Source organism: Lathyrus oleraceus, chromosome 5, assembly GCF_024323335.1.
Source record: "Lathyrus oleraceus cultivar Zhongwan6 chromosome 5, CAAS_Psat_ZW6_1.0, whole genome shotgun sequence".
Classification (NCBI taxonomy): Eukaryota; Viridiplantae; Streptophyta; class Magnoliopsida; order Fabales; family Fabaceae; genus Lathyrus; species Lathyrus oleraceus.
The window spans coordinates 636,018,992-636,035,738 of NC_066583.1; positions in this window are offsets into that span (position 1 = coordinate 636,018,992).

Below are 16,747 nucleotides of genomic sequence, written 5' to 3' on the forward strand. Positions count from 1 at the left end.
GTTTCTTAGAAACACTCTTCCTTTCTTTCCCTTTTGATTTATTGAGTGATCAATAACAACATAAACATTCGATTTTCTACCATATTGGTTTGGAATATCATACCCTTTTTTGCGGTGGTAAATTTGACCCTCATTTGACTGCATTAGTATAGATAAATCCCCTTCTTGTAGATGTCCAACACTGAGAAGATTATTCTTCAAACTGGGAATATAATTCACATCTCGTACAAGGTAATTCACTTATTTTATAATCAATTGAACACTTCCTTTTCCATGAACATTCATGCTTTCATAATTCTTCAATCTAACCACTTTGGTTAACCCTTATCCTAACTCACAGAAGAGTGATAAATCACCACACATGTGATTGTTACACCCACAATCAATATACCACACAACATCTTGATTGCCTCCAAGCGTGTCGGCATACGTCATTAGCACAATCACTTATTCCTTCAAACCTGCATAATTTTCTTGGAACTCGTATTGGAAGTATCCAAGCTTATGGCACTTGTAACACTCAATTGTTTTCTTACTCCTTGGTTGGCTACCCCTACGCCTTCCTTGTCCCCAACCTCCCCGGAAAGCATCTCTTCCTCATCCTCTTTGAACACATTTATCTTAATGAGTTACCTTCAAAGCATGCTTGTCTTCTCCATTTACTTTGAACTTTTTCTCATGAACGAGCGGAAAACTTTGAAAGGCATCAATGAATAGTTTATCTATGTCACTGGTTTTCTCAATGGAACAAACAATGTAGTTCCACTTATCAGTGAGGGTTCTCAAAATCTTCTTAAAGATCTTGATATCATGTATATCTTCCCTATAACTCGTTGTGTCATTTGCATCCGTCATTACTCAACCAAAATAATTTAAGATCAATTCACCCTGCGTCATTGTTAAGATCTCAAAGTCCCTTCATAGACGATTGAGATGAGCTCTCTTCACTCGAGAATTTCCTTGGCACTTAAACTTCATGGAATCCCATAGTTGTTTAGATATCTCCTTCTCCATAATTGTATTCATAATTGACATGTCAAGCGACTGAAACAAGTAATTCTTAGCCTTCAAATCCTTTAGTTGTATCTCCTCTAGATTCTTTATTTGCGCTCCCATCATCCCATTCATACTTTTCAGCATGGTGTAGCCTGATTCGAAAGAAACTCAATACTCCTTGGATCAAAGGATTCTCAATGACCATGCTCTAATGATCATAGTCATCGTCGAACTTTGAAATGGAGGATGTTGCAAAATGTGCTTCCGAACCCATCTCTCTTCACTCCCTTAAGTGTTTTTCTACTATTTTCAAATCTCTTAAGTCACTACTCTAATACCCGATTGTTAGATGCAACCAGAACTCAAGAAAAGACAAATATCAGTTCTGGAAATGACTTGTTTATTCCTTGTAAAAGTGCAGCGAATAAATAGAAAAGATAGACGCGCCACAACAAACTACAAATCACATTCTAACAATCATTAAGGAAACAAATTTTAATATATACTTTATTAGATCAACTAATAAATAATGCTAATGACCAGAACATTTATTTAACTAAGCCTTATAAATATTAAGTAAGATATATATATATATATATATATATATATATATATATATATATATATATATATATATATATATATATATATATATATATATATATATATATATATATATAGTTAGTTAGTTAGTTAGTTAGTTAGTTAGTTAGCTAGTTAGTTAGAACAGAAACGCGAATATAGACCAGAGTAAAGAGAAAGCCAAATTGCTTACGTCTGCGATTATAGATTAGCTATAGTTCCTTTCATTTATGTCTTGCGAATTACATATAGATTATAGTATTACGAGACATATATATAATACGATGGTTTAGTTGATCTAAAACCCTAATCCTAGTTTCCCTCAACAAACAATTATCTCTACACATAATTATCTCAACAATATGAGATATTCTCTCAACAATCTATAGTTATCTCAACAACCTATAATTATCTCAACAATATGATTTATACTCACAACAACCCACAGCTATCTCAACAACTCATAATTATCTTAACAATATTAGCCATATTCAACAATTTCCACCTTGGCGAATATCATACTCTTTTGAAGACTTATTGCATAACAATTCATCCTAGAAACTGATGAGGTACACCTCTTGCTTGACACTGAGAAATATGTAATAAGTCCAAACTGTTTTTGAACTTGTCACTGGTGACTAGCTTGGTCAACATATCAGTTGTATTCTATAAAGTGTGAACCTTCTGAAGTAATATATGTTCAGACACCAACAACTCCTTGATCTTGTGAAACCTCACATTAATATGCTTGGTCCTAGCATAATACACCTGATTGTCCGCCAATTAGATAGCACTCTGATCATCACAATGCAACTGAATGCCACCTTGCTCAACACCGAACACTTTCACTAACTCTATAAGCCATAACGCTTCCTTGGCAGCTTCAGCTACAACCATGTATTCTACCTTAGTTATAGACATAGCTACTATGGATTAAACTGATGATTTCCAGCATATAAGTCCCCTCGCAAGAGTAAAGACATACCCCGTTATAGACCTCTTATCATCCAGATCACCTACATATTCAAAATTCACATGTCCCATAACTGATGAAACACCATGCTCCTTGTTGAACATGTGATTTTACCCTTCAATTACCTTAGGATCCATTTGACTGCTTCTTAATGCTACTTCCCTGGCTTGGACATGAACTTGCACACTTGACTAACTGCTTGTGCCAAATCTGGTCTAGTGAAAACCATAACATACATCAAACAACCAACTACATTGGAATAAGGAATTTTATACATATTTTCAATCTCTGAGTCTATATTTGGACATTGCTCCAAAGAGAAACTAAAATGATTCGCCAATGAAGTACTTACATTCTTTTCTTTGCTCATGTCAAATCTGCTTAAAACACATTTAACATAGCTTTTCTGAGACAACCATAATTTATTAGCTCTTAGGTCCCTGTGAATTTCCATCCCAAGAATCTTCTTTGCAGCACCCAGATCCTTCATATCAAACTCCTTACCCAACTTTGTCTTCAACTCATTTACATCATGCAAATGGTTGGTAGCAATAAACATATCATCAATATAAAGTAATAGGAAAATAAAAGAGCCATCATCAAGGCTCTTCACATAAACATAACAATCATAATCACACCTTTTATAACCAATCTGGAGCATGTATGAATCAAAGCACTTGTACCACTTCCATAGAGACTGCTTCAAGCCATACAAATACCTTTTTAATTAGCAAACAAGTCTGCCATGTCCAGTATCACTGAATCCCCCTGGCTTCTCCATGTAGATTTGCTCCTCTAAATTACCATTGAGGAAAGTTGTTTTCATACCCATCTGCTCTAAATGCATATTCCTACTGGCTACTAGGGCCAATACTGCTCTGATAGTAGTGTGTCTAACGACTTGACTTAAAATCTCATCATAATCAACCCCCTTCTGCTGTGAATACCCCTTTGTAACTAGGAGAGCCTTGAATGTTTCCCCTTCTTTTTCTGTTACTACTGACTTTTTCTTGTACACCCACTTATAATGAATAACTCTTTTTCCATGTGGCATCTGAACAAGATCCCATGTCTCATTCTTTTTCAAGGATCTCGTCTCCTCTACCATAGAACCCACACACTTATCTTTCTCCTGGATAGCCATAGCCTCTCGAAAGGTAGAAGGGTCTCCTGAATTGGTAAGAAGAGCATATGTTGTTAAGTATTCAAACCCATATCTGACTAGAGGTGTAATATGACGGGGCTCCCTATCACACACAAGTGTATAGTCTCGTACTCCACCTGAATCTGAGTCTAGTTCATCCTGTTGTTGGGCTACATTCAGTCTTGGACTCACTGGTGGCTCCTTAATGTCCACCTGAATCTTGTCCTGATTGGAACTTTTTACATCAGTATCTGGCACAACAGTCATATCTGAGTGTTTCAACAACGATTGTTCGTCAAATATAACATTTCTGCTGACAAAATCACCTTCCTCTTAACCAAATCCCATAACTTGTACCCCTTCACACCTTTATTGTAGCCAATAAAGATGCACTGTTTTAACTTAGGGTCAAGTTTAGACCGGTCCTCACTGAAAATATGCACATATGTTGGACACCCAAAAAACCTCAAATTGCTTAGATAAAAGGAGTTACCTGTCCACACCTCCTCTGCAACTTTGCCATCCAATGAAGCTCATGGTGATCTATTGACTAGATAACATGCCATATCGAGTGTTGCTTCCCAAAAACCTTTTGAAAGACCAACATTCAACCGAAAGCACCTTGCCTTCTTCGTTAGAGTCTTATCCATCCTCTCTGCAACACCATTCTTTTGTGGTGTCTTCCTCACGAAAAAGTACATATGGATTCCATTTTCCTCACAGAAATTCATGAACTTCTTGTTTGTGTATTCAGTTCCATTATCAGACCATAAATACTTTATTTTTCTCCCTGTCTGATTCTCAACCTCCGTCTTCCATAGTTTGAACTTAGAAAAGACCTCAGATTTATATTTCATGAAATAAACCCAGACCTTATGAGAAAAATTATCAGTGAATATCATAAAGTACTTGGAACCTCCAACGGAGGGCTCTTTTTCTAGCCCCCAAACATTATAATGGACATAGTTTAAGATTTCATTGGTTTTATGTTGCATGGCCTTAAAACGAGCTCTACACTATTTCCCAAGAACAAAATACTTGCACAATCCAATTGTGCAACTGCGTACACCCTTCATCAAATTCCTCTTATGTAGTTCTGTCATTCCATGTTCACTAAGATAACCCAAGCGCATGTGCCACAATTTGGTTGCATCATTATCAGTTTCTACAGATGCTACATCACCCATAACTATGCCCCCTAAAAAATTATAAATGTTGCTTGCAGTCCTCCTTGTCGTCATCACTGTCATTGCACCCTTGCTAACCCTCATGATGTCTTTATCTCCATTTGACCGGAATGAATAACCATTTGCTTGATGAGTACCCAGAATCGAGAATCCATGCATCAATGCACTTTGTAGATGAAACACATAGAAAAACCTCTTCACTACAGGAGCTATCAGATTGAACTACATATGTCGAACTACTGTTTCCTGACTTGATTGGACAATCCCTCTTCCAATGGCCAATTTATTTGTTACCATAACATTCTTTTGTTTTTCTGTCCATGGACTTAAACCAATTTTTCTTTCCAGAACTCACTGCCTTGCCCTTGCCTCTGCCAATGTCTTGACCTTCCTTCACAAACAAACCTTCACTCGAGCTTCCTCCACATTCCTCTACACTTTGGCGACATTGTGCGTGTTACAAAAGAGTAGAAGAAATAGAATCTAGTGTGATTGTTTCCTTCTCGTATGTGCGAGTGGTCACCAAGTGATCATAAGAGCTTGGTATAGAACACAACAAAATAATGACTTTATCCTCATCGTCAACCTTCACACCAAATCGTGTCAAATCAACGAGGATGTTGTTGAAAGCGTTGACATGAGCCTGCAAATCGCCTCCTTCCTGCATCTTTAAGCTATAGGGACGCTGCTTCGCGAATAATTTATTCATGAGCGTATTAGACATGTACTAATTTTCCAATTTTTCACAGACATCCTTCGGAGTTGTGAGGTTCAGGATATGATTCATCACGTCATCAGAAATACAAAGTCTTATCAAACCCATGACTTTCTCCTTCATTTTGTTCCAATCAATGGTTGTGATGTATGTCGGTTGCTCATCACGAAGCACCTTTTGTAAACCTTGCTAAGCCAACAAATTCTTAACCCTCCTTTGCCATAAACCAAAATTGTCAGTTCTGTCGAAACGAGTCATTTCAAATTTCGCACCTCCCGAATTAAGCGTCATCTGATACCAATTGTTAGAACAAAAATGCAAATATAGATCAAAGTAAAGAGAAACACACAAAAGTTTTGTTCACGCAGTTCGATCAAATTGTCCACGTTTGCGACTATAGAATAGCTATAGTTTCTTTTATTTATATCTTGTGAATTACATATAGATTACAGTGTTACAAACGATGTATATAATACGAGGTTTTAGTTTATCTAAGACCTTAATTCCTAGTTTCCTTCAACAAATCATTATCTCTATCCATAATTATCTCACAATATGAGTTATTCTGTCAATAATTTATAATTATTTCACCAATACGAGTTATACTCTCAACCATCCACAATTATCGCAACAATATATATATATATATATATATATATATATATATATATATATATATATATATATATATATATATATATATATATATATATATATATATATATATATATATGAGTCAAATGTCAAAATATAATCCATTTCATAAAATTGATAAATATGACTAAAAAATGATGACTACTATAGAGACAAATATTGTTTATTAAATAAAAAATAAGTGTGAACTCCTATATATTAATTAATTCCACAAGTTGACTGTCTTTGTGTTTTGTTGTGTTGTGTATGATTTCAAACATTCAATGTATTGAACCATATATGGATATTATTATTAATATTTTTAGTTTTTGTTTTTACTATTAAAAAGTTAAAACCCACATGCAATCGTGGTAAGAATCTGTAGCGGCTTAGCATGGTATTTGTAGGAATATAATACTCCAATAAAAAATTTACGTTTCAACTCATTTTCCACTAATAATCATTATAACCATTAGTTTGGAAGATTTCAACTCATTTTCCACTAATAATCATTAGAACCATTAGTTTGGAAGATAAATTAAACTTAGTGATATACTAGTATATCCACAATTAGTGCGCACTTATATCCATGGTTAATACAGTAAATTAGTCGAAGTATACATCATATGAACATATGCGTATTTAAAAGTTTGTAACTTCAATCAATTTTAGACATTCATATCCGAAAACAAAAACCAAATTTGTCTCTAGTTTTCAAAAGTCACAAAAAAAGTCTTATTTTCTAAAAATCTCTTAAATAATTATGTTACACTGTTTTTATTAAATTAAATAAATTATATTATTAAAATACACTCTCTCAATTTTTGTTGAGCAATTTTATTATCCTTAATTTTGGTTTCTACTTATTATTTATATCATGCATGTCCATTTAACAGAGGAAGGATCGATTATGAAATTGAAAACTCCACTTAATTGAATTATAAAAAATGTTATTCATACACCAATATAGTGAACAGTAAAATATTATAATAATAAAATATTATTTTATAAAAATATATATTTTATTTTTTTGTTTTCTTATTAAAGAGTATTATGTGATTAATCAACTTTATAACTGCATTAACTAATATTTAATATTTTATTATCCAACTTTATTTTACTATTAAAATTATTTTTATATCTGGATGTTAATTAATCAACTTCATAACTTCGTTAACCAATTTTTTACATTTCATTAACCGATTTTATTTTCATATATAAATAATTGTTCACGCACTATACATAAGCACTGTTCACAGGAATATTGTTCATGTGCACACATTGTTCATATAGTACTGTTTACGCTATTGTTCATGTACTATTTTACTGTTCATGGTACTGTTCACTGTATTTGTGAACAGTGCATACCGTGTAGGTGTAAGTTATAGTGTAAGAATAGTATAGCTGTTGAATTATATGTTAAAGGTTGTGTCGTTATGAGTGAGATGATGATGATGATTATTCAGGATATTACTCAGTATTTAGGCATGGCAACGGGGCGGGTCGGGGACGGTTTTTACTTCTCCCAAACCCAAATTCGAATCCCCAAACAATCCCCATTCCCCGCCCCAAACCCAAACAGGGATGGGGAATCAAAACCCAAACCCGTCCCAAACGGGTTCAGGTTGGGTTCGGGTATCCCCGCGCTGCCACTATTCATTTAGTAAAATCAATTTTTTAATAGAAATATTTATGTTTCCAAAATAAAATTACATTACAAATAATAAAATAAAACAATCTAAAAAAATTCCATACATACATTTCAAATATTTTAAATAATAAACTAAAATTAAAATATCAAAACATTGACCACATATTTAATATTTTAAATTATCAAAAATAAATAATAATGTACATAGTAAAATAAATGGGGCGGGTTCGGGGTGGGTACTAGTGTCCCCATTATCCGACCCGTCCCCATATTTTAAAATCGGGGAAAACCCAAACCCAAACCCAGTCAAATCGGGTTTTCCCCGTCAACTTCGGGGCAGGTTCGGGTTGGTACCCGCAGGTACGGGTTATATTGCCATGCCAATCAGTATTATGAGTGAAAGAAGAATTTTTTACAAAAATAACCCATTTTTTCAAGGAAATTCCCAAAATACCTTTGGTTTCAAAAAAATTCTCAAACTACCCCACTTTTAGGAGGAGGCGCCAATTCAATTGGCGACTCCTCTTAAAAATTGAATGGAGGCGTCAATTGGTGCACATGTGTATTACTTGAGAGGAGGCGCCAATTGGATTGACACCTAAGTGTAAAATGTATTTTTTTTTTGCTAAATGGTCTACGTGATACATAAATTTGAAATAGGAGCAATTGATATTAATAAAATTATCCGTTTACACAAAAAAGCCTAATGGTGATGACCGGGATCACCTAACCGACCTTCGGTCCCACATCCCCTAGCTACCCTAACTCGTGGCCCTAACCCGCGTTGATGATTCACCACTGGTGTTTGAGCATCTGAGAGGCCAGGAGCGTCACTACCAACTACAAGAGATGGCCTGTTTAGGTAGTCAGACAGTTTAACATAGTCTTCAGTATGCATCGAGGGCGTACCATCGTAGCTGAGTTCGTGACCCATTCCAGAGTAGTTGGGTTGTGGTTGACTCATTGGTGGGCGACCGGGACGGTGGAAGGGAGACATGGGTGTGAATGATGCATCGAGGAAAGGTTGGAAAGGTTGTTGGGGTGTTTGGTAGATATAGGGTTATTGGATGTTTTGGTTTTGTGAGGTTTGGGCTTCTTGGCTATGGTAGGAGGAGGGACGGTTGGTGTTGAATGATCGTTGGATGTTCTGGCTAAGGCGGCTTTCTTAGGGTGATGTGGTGGGTGCGAAGCGATGTTGGGTCTCAGGTTGATGGTCAATTTGTTGGTGGTGGTATGGGGTATGCTCTTGGTATTGGGATTGGGTGTATGACATGTTTTGGTTGTATGTTTGTGTGTTGGTTGAACAGGACGTTTGACGGACAGGGGGTTGTGTGTATCAGGTTTGACACTGTTGTTGGGGGTTTGATGTTGAGGTGTCAGGTGTGTAAGTATGTTGGCGTGGTTCGTACAGGTACATATCCTCGGTGATGAACTGAAAACCAACTGATCTGTACCAAGCCATATAAGTACGACTTGGTTTTTCTTCATTTGGAATGACTGCGTCAATTAAGACATGGTCATGGCGGTGTTTCCATTTGCGACACTCCGATCTTGCGAAGCTTTGCCATGGAGGAATACTGGCCTCCATATGAAGGTGATATAGTTTGGCACAACGACGAGATGCGTAGAAAGAAAAAAGGAAGGCCAAACAGCACACATATCAGGACATAAATGGATTCCACAGATAAAATGATAAGATTATGTAGTATCTGTCGTCAACCAGGACACAACAAGAGCAACTGTCCCAATCGAGGAGCATCATCCGGGTCTTAAGCATTTTGTAACATTGTATTTCTATAACCTTCAATCATTATATATCATTAAGTTTTTGTTACAACGAGGTTCACAACAAACATCAGTACAAAATAAGCTAACTGAAAACAGAAATATTTCTAACTGATTACAACAATCAAATTGATGTCATCTCGACCGAACATCATTTCCCTAGCATCCTTATCAGTCTTCATTCGCACCCAACCAAAGGTACTGTCGAGTCTCACAATTCTTCTATTTTTTTTCCTTCTGGTATTTTCCCATCTAACCAACGAACTAGCTCCCTCTTCAGTTGATCGAACGTAGTGATGTTCCAAAACATCATCAGCATCTGAGGTTTATCTCTCGCATAAATCACCTTTCCGTATCGGCGACGAACACCAAACATGATTGCCAAATGATTAATTGAGATGTGGAACAATGACTCACATAACACATCTATTTATAACAAAAAAAATTGCATTTTTTTACATTGAGGCGTCAATCCAATTGGCGCCTTCTCTCAAGTAATACAGATAGGCGCCAATCCAATTGGCGTCTCCATTCAATTTTTAAGAAGAGTCGCCAATTGAATTGACGCCTCATCCTAAAAGTGGAGTAGTTTGGGAATTTTTTTGAATCAGGGATATTTTGGGAATTTTCTTTAAAAAATGGGTTATTTTTGTAAAAATTCGTGAAAGAAGAACTATTTTATTATTATACCCGTGACTCTTTTCACATAGTGACAGAACTAGATAACATGAAACTATATATTATATTATATTATATTATATTATATCATATTATATTATATTATATTATATTATATCATTCTTATTTATATTATGTAAAAGCTAAAAAAAACATATTTGTTTTGTTTAGATGATTAAATATATAAATGATTAATTGATGTGAGAATATTTATTAAATAGATATTTAATAAAGTGTAAATGAATTAATGAATGTTAGTTCATTTAAATAAAGTTTTATTCAATTCATCAACTTGTAATATCTATAATCGATGATCAATCAAAGAGTTATATAAATTTTAAACAATAAATAAATAAATATTTGGACAAAAATTTAAAATAATAAAATTAGGAATAAATATAAAATAATTTAAAATTAATTTAATTGAGTTAGATATGATTACCTTGAACTTTTTCAATTTCCCTCTCACTCCTGACCAAATCAATTTTAATTTTTCTCTCATTCATAATGTTATTTCCCTATTTCATAAGTCAATTTCACTTTAATAATATTTTTATAATAATTTTTCTTTTTTCAATTGTTTTCTCACATTTTGCATTATTGTACCGGTAAAAAAAAACAGGTGTGCGTATTGCCTCTGCAAAGGGCATAGACACTCAAAGGTCTTAGTAGGTATATTAAATTGTATGGTGGTTAGGTCTTATCCATGGTGGCGAGGAGCTTAGTATGATGGTTGTCATACCCCAAAATTTGCCCATTAATATTTCAAGACATTTTGCAAGGCATTCCGACTCATATATAACACTGATCTTGAAGAAACAAAGGCCCAGCTTACGGATGGCCCAATCCAGAAAATGGCCCAAACTGGCCTGTTCGCTACGCGCTCGCCTAGCGAAGCTGACAGACAACAAAAATTTCGGGCTTCATTCTGAGCCCAAAAAAAAAAAAAAAAAAAAAAAAACGAGAAACGAAAAATAAAATAAAATAAAATAAAAAAACGAGAAACGAAAAAAAAAAAAAAAGAGAAATTTTTTTTAATTAATTAATTAATTAAATAATTAAAATAAATAAATAAATAAAATATAACAAATTATTTTGGACTTGGGTCTCCCTCATTCCAAGCCCATTACCCACGAAATTAGTCTATAAATACTGAAGTTTCAGTAGGGGAGTTACACTTGGAGTTACACTGGGAGATTCACTGAAAAAAAAAAGAGGAGGAGAACAGAGAAGAACGAATAGAAGTTTTGGCATAGGAACCCTGCCTACCCGGAGAATTCAGAGTAAAGAAACCCTGAAGGCAGCCCATCTGCACCGAAGCCATCGCCGTCCAATTCCCGCTGCCTAACTTATTCCGATACTACAAGTGGTCAATCCCTTCAACCTTGAATTGGCAAACAGGTTTGCGTATCTCTATTGTTTATACTTTCAATTGGCCATATCTACATATATAATGCATCATGATTAAATGTTGATATATAATTTGCTTTCGTATGAGAATTTAAATATGCCTGAATACCCTGAATGTTTGATCATGTTATTCCTGTGATAAAATGCCATAAAATTCAAAGTTCCTAACGTGGGGCTGTTTTCAAATTCAAAATCCGTGGCCGCTCGCTAGCACCTCGCTAGGCGAGCCTGGGGCGAGTATTCGCCTGGCCTTCGCTAGGCGAGGCAGAGGCGAATGAGACAGTAGCTGACTTTTCTATTCTGTTTTTTTTTTATGTTTTATCATAGCCATGCATTATTCATCCTATCCTATTTATTGTTGTGATATTTCTCCGGTGTAATCTTCGATTGCACCCTGATTTGGTGTTCTGACATGTTTCTTTTTTTTTGAGTTTCGTAAAGGTTCACATATCCCAGGAAAAGGTTATTGGCTAGGTATTCCACTTTATTTGTGGGATACCCTTGTGGAGTTTCACCCTAAATTAATTTTTAATGTATTAATTTCTAATGTATTAATTTTTTAATATATTATTTTTAATAATTTTAATGTGGAGTTTCATCCTAATTATATAATTAATTGTAAAACTTTGCCTTTGAATAAGTGATCTTGGACCTCTCTTTGTTGCCTTACGATTACGATATTACGGTCATGTCCCGCGAACGTGGGGATACCCTTAGCAAAGACCCTTCGGTTAAATCATCATAAAATAAATTATAGTCCCTCGGATGTTGCCTTCGAATATACAACTTTGTCCCTCGATGACCCTCCGATGTTGCCTACGGTTAAAAGATGATAGTCCCTTCGAATGCTAAGATATCCTCGTAACTGTTGCCTTCAATGACCAATCGATGACCCTACGATGACCCTTAAACATCCAAAGGATAAAACTACTTATTTCTCAATAATAAGGACAGTTTTACCCTCATAAGGATAGGAAATGCTCATAAAGACCTTGGGTCGGTATAACTCTTAATTGTTGGCTCACAATCTAAAAACAATTTTCACACCTCACACCTTTCAAAATATCCTTAGAAAATCACCACTTGGTATATATTCATACTAGAATCATTACCGAGTTATATTTTTCTAAACAATTTCCAAAACTAAACGAGATAACTACTTTGTATATATTCATACAAGAATCATTACAAAGTTAAATTCTCTTTCCAAAAACAATTTTCCAAACAATTCACAAACACTTTTTTTCAGACAAAAATAATATAAGTGATCGAGCAATTAAGAGCCCATGGATAACCATGGATACAAAGGGTGCTAACACCTTCCCTTTGTATAATGTACCTCCCGAACCCAAAATCTAAATTAAGGTCTTTCCTGTTCTTTTCCACCTTTCCTTATTGGATAAAAGAAAAGTCGGTGGCGACTCTTGCTAACCGCGACATTGCGATTAAAAAACACAAAAAGTCCAGTTCACCGTATGACAGAACTGGCGACTCTGCTGGGGAGCCTAAATATTTAAAAAGAGAGGTTACCTTAAAAACAAGATCACTTATTCAATTTGTCTGATTTATTTTTAAGGGATTGCTTGGGTATGTTATGCTTGAGTGAAAGATCCTACACCCGGATCTAGTGTACCTTAGGTAAGTAGCAAGAGATCATCGCGACTGTCCGGCGTATACTGGAATGGTCAAAATGATGGCTACGGTTAATGTGGCACTTTGGATGTCCTGATGTTCCTCATGTTAGTTGAGGAAATATTTGGCATTCGCGTGGTGTCATAAAAGCATTAACCAGACCTTTAGAACCCTAATTGACTCATCCTGGCCATTAGAAAGTAGTGAGATAACTGGCTTCGGTTCCGACTGGAGTTGGTTGAGACTCGATACTACACTCTTTGAGATTGGACTTTAGGGAAGCTTCGGTCAACCACTTGGTGTTGCACTGAAGTGGACTTAAGGAAAGGTCAATGATTTGAGATCCTTCTAGAACCCGGTTACTATTCTAAGACAGGTTGAACCAACCAAACTTCAGTGGGGAGGGTATTTACCTATGGAACTCACGCAAGCCTTAAAACCTAGGAATGATTGTTGTGTGACTTGCTTGTGCTTGTTATTTATCTAACAACATAACATCATAACATCATAACATCATGGCATTGTACTAACCATTTCAAGGATTTAGGGATTTAACTCTGCTAAAAAAAAACAAAAACAAAAGCAAAAACAAAAGAGAAAAGAAAAAAAAAAGCTCTTTTTGTTAGTTTATGCAAAGTTAAATCCCGAAAGTCCTTGAAAACATTTCATACATTGCATTGCATCGCATAACAGGTATTCTAAAGGATCAGTGTTCTCACGATTTTCCTATCAAACAGATTCCAGCAGATTCAAACAGATTGAACAATGGCTCTCGAACAAACTGTCAAAGATCTCCAGGCCCAGAATGCTCAATTCCAGGAAATGATGCTGAGCTTATCTAAGGGGCAGGAAGAACTGAAAGCTCTTTTGACGGAGAAGAAGAAGGACCAGAAACCTGTGGGTTACATCAATCCGGGGAGAAGGCTTAAGGGACAGGTTACAGGAGTCAAGATTAGAATTCCGAAGGATTCAGAAGAAGAGACCGAGAATGATTCGGAAGATGAGAATCCTAATCTCGTCAATTCTGAGGACGACGATGAAGATTATGAACATGAACAGTACTCTCCGAAGGATGATAAGTACAAGTTGCTGGAAGAACGTATGCTAGCTATGGAGGGGCAGAAAGTGCCCGGTCTGGATTTCGAAAACTTGGGTCTGGTCTCTGATGTGGTCATTCCCCGCAAATTCAAGGTTCCCATTTTCACTAAGTATGATGGTGCCTCTTGTCCTCAGATGCATCTAAGGGCTTATGTGAGAAAGATTCAGCCGCACACTACTGATAAGAAACTGTGGATCCATTTCTTCCAAGAGAGTCTGTCTGGCACACAGTTAGAGTGGTATTATCAGCTTGAGAGCTCTAACATCCGCACATGGACTGATTTAGCAACAGCTTTCTACAAGCACTACCAGTATAATTCTGAGTTAGCGCCTACTCGGCTACAGCTACAAAATATGACTATGGGCTCTAAAGAAAGTTTCAAAGAATATGCTCAAAAGTGGAGAGATTTGGCTGGCAGAGTCAAACCCCCTATGACTGATCGAGAGTTAGTGGACATGTTCATGGGTACACTGACTGGCCCATTCTACAGCCATCTACTGGGAAGTTCCTCGTCAGGTTTCACTGAACTTATCTTGACAGGTGAACGGGTTGAAAGCGGCATTCGAAGTGGAAAGATACAGGCAGCTACTTCTGCAAGCACCAAAAAGTCCTATCAGGGAAAGAATGAATCAAATGCTGTGTACAGTGAGAGGAAGCATAACAAGAAGAATCGTGACCATACTATTGGGGCAGTTACAATTGCCGCACCGCCATCTCAGAACTTCCAACACAGACAAGACAGGTCGAGAAGACAGTTTACCAAGATCAATATGACTTTAACCCAAGCACTGCAGAGTATGTTAAAGGCCAATTTGATTACCCTCAGAGGCCCTCCTGCAAATCCCAACACTACTTCTCCTCGTTATAATCCCAACGCCAGGTGTGCCTATCACTCCGATAGCCCCGGGCATGATACGAATGATTGCTGGTTGTTGAAGAACAAGATTCAGGATATGATCGACGCTGGAGAAATTGAATTTGATCCTCCGGCGACCCCCAATGTCATCACAACACCTATGCCTAATCATGACCAGAATGTTAATGTTGTGGACGACAATTCTCACGTTACTGACGTTGCTGATTTAGCATCTCCTCTCCTGATCGTTAAGAAGAATTTATTGCAAGCTGGTTTATTTCCAGGTTGTGCTGAAGATTGCGATCTCTGTGTACTCCGACCCAATGATTGTTTGAAGTTGAAGAACGGCATTCAACGGCTGATGGATGATCGTACAATTCTATTTGAAAGGGTTCCTAAGGTGGACAACTCTATTGAAGAGGTATCTGTGATTGCTAGGTCCAAAGCTCCAGTGAAGATTACCGCTACTAGAGTGCCTGTGAAGATTACCGCTGAGCCCAAAGTGGCTCCCCTGATTATTACCGCACCTGGCCCCGTGCCATATTCCTCCAGCAAAGCTATTCCGTGGAACTATGGAGGCGACGTTTACATCCATGGCATAAAGCAAGTTGGTAGTTCTGCTAATCCTAATGATATTGTGGGGACTAGTAAAGTTACTCGAAGTGGAAGGATCTACTCCCCAGAAATCTCACCTCCCGCTCCCGAAATTCGAGGAAAAAGACCAGTCAATCCTCCTCAGTCAGAGACATCGGTCGAAGTTACTTCTGAAGATGTTGCCAAACAGGAAATGGAAGAGATGCTGAAAATCATCCGTAAGAGCGATTTTGATGTAGTGGAACAATTGGGGCATACTCCGTCTAAAATCTCAATGTTGTCCTTGTTATTATCCTCTGAATCCCATGCCAATGCATTGATGAAATTCTTGAAGACCGCTCATGTGCCTCAAGAAACATCCGTCGATCAATTCGAACATTATGTTGCTAATTTGACTGTTGACAATGGCCTAGGCTTTTCCGATGCTGACCTGACGCCAGCAGGAAAGAATCACAATAAAGCTCTGCATATCTCCATCGAGTGTGAGGGGATCACCCTGGCTCACGTGTTGATCGACAACGGCTCTTCCTTGAATGTGCTCCCGAAAGCTGTACTCGATAAATTTGACTACAAAGGCATTGAACTGAAACCTAGTGATGTTGTGGTGCGTGCTTACGATGGTGCGAAGAGTGTTGTCTATGGTGAAGTGGTTCTCCCTATCAAGATAGGACCTCAAGTCTTCAACACTACCTTTCACGTGATGGACATTCGTCCCGCCTACTCCTGCTTGTTGGGGCGCCCTTGGATCCATGGGGCAGGTGCGGTAGCTTCGTCGCTTCATCAAAAGCTGAAGTATCCAATAGCAGGCATGG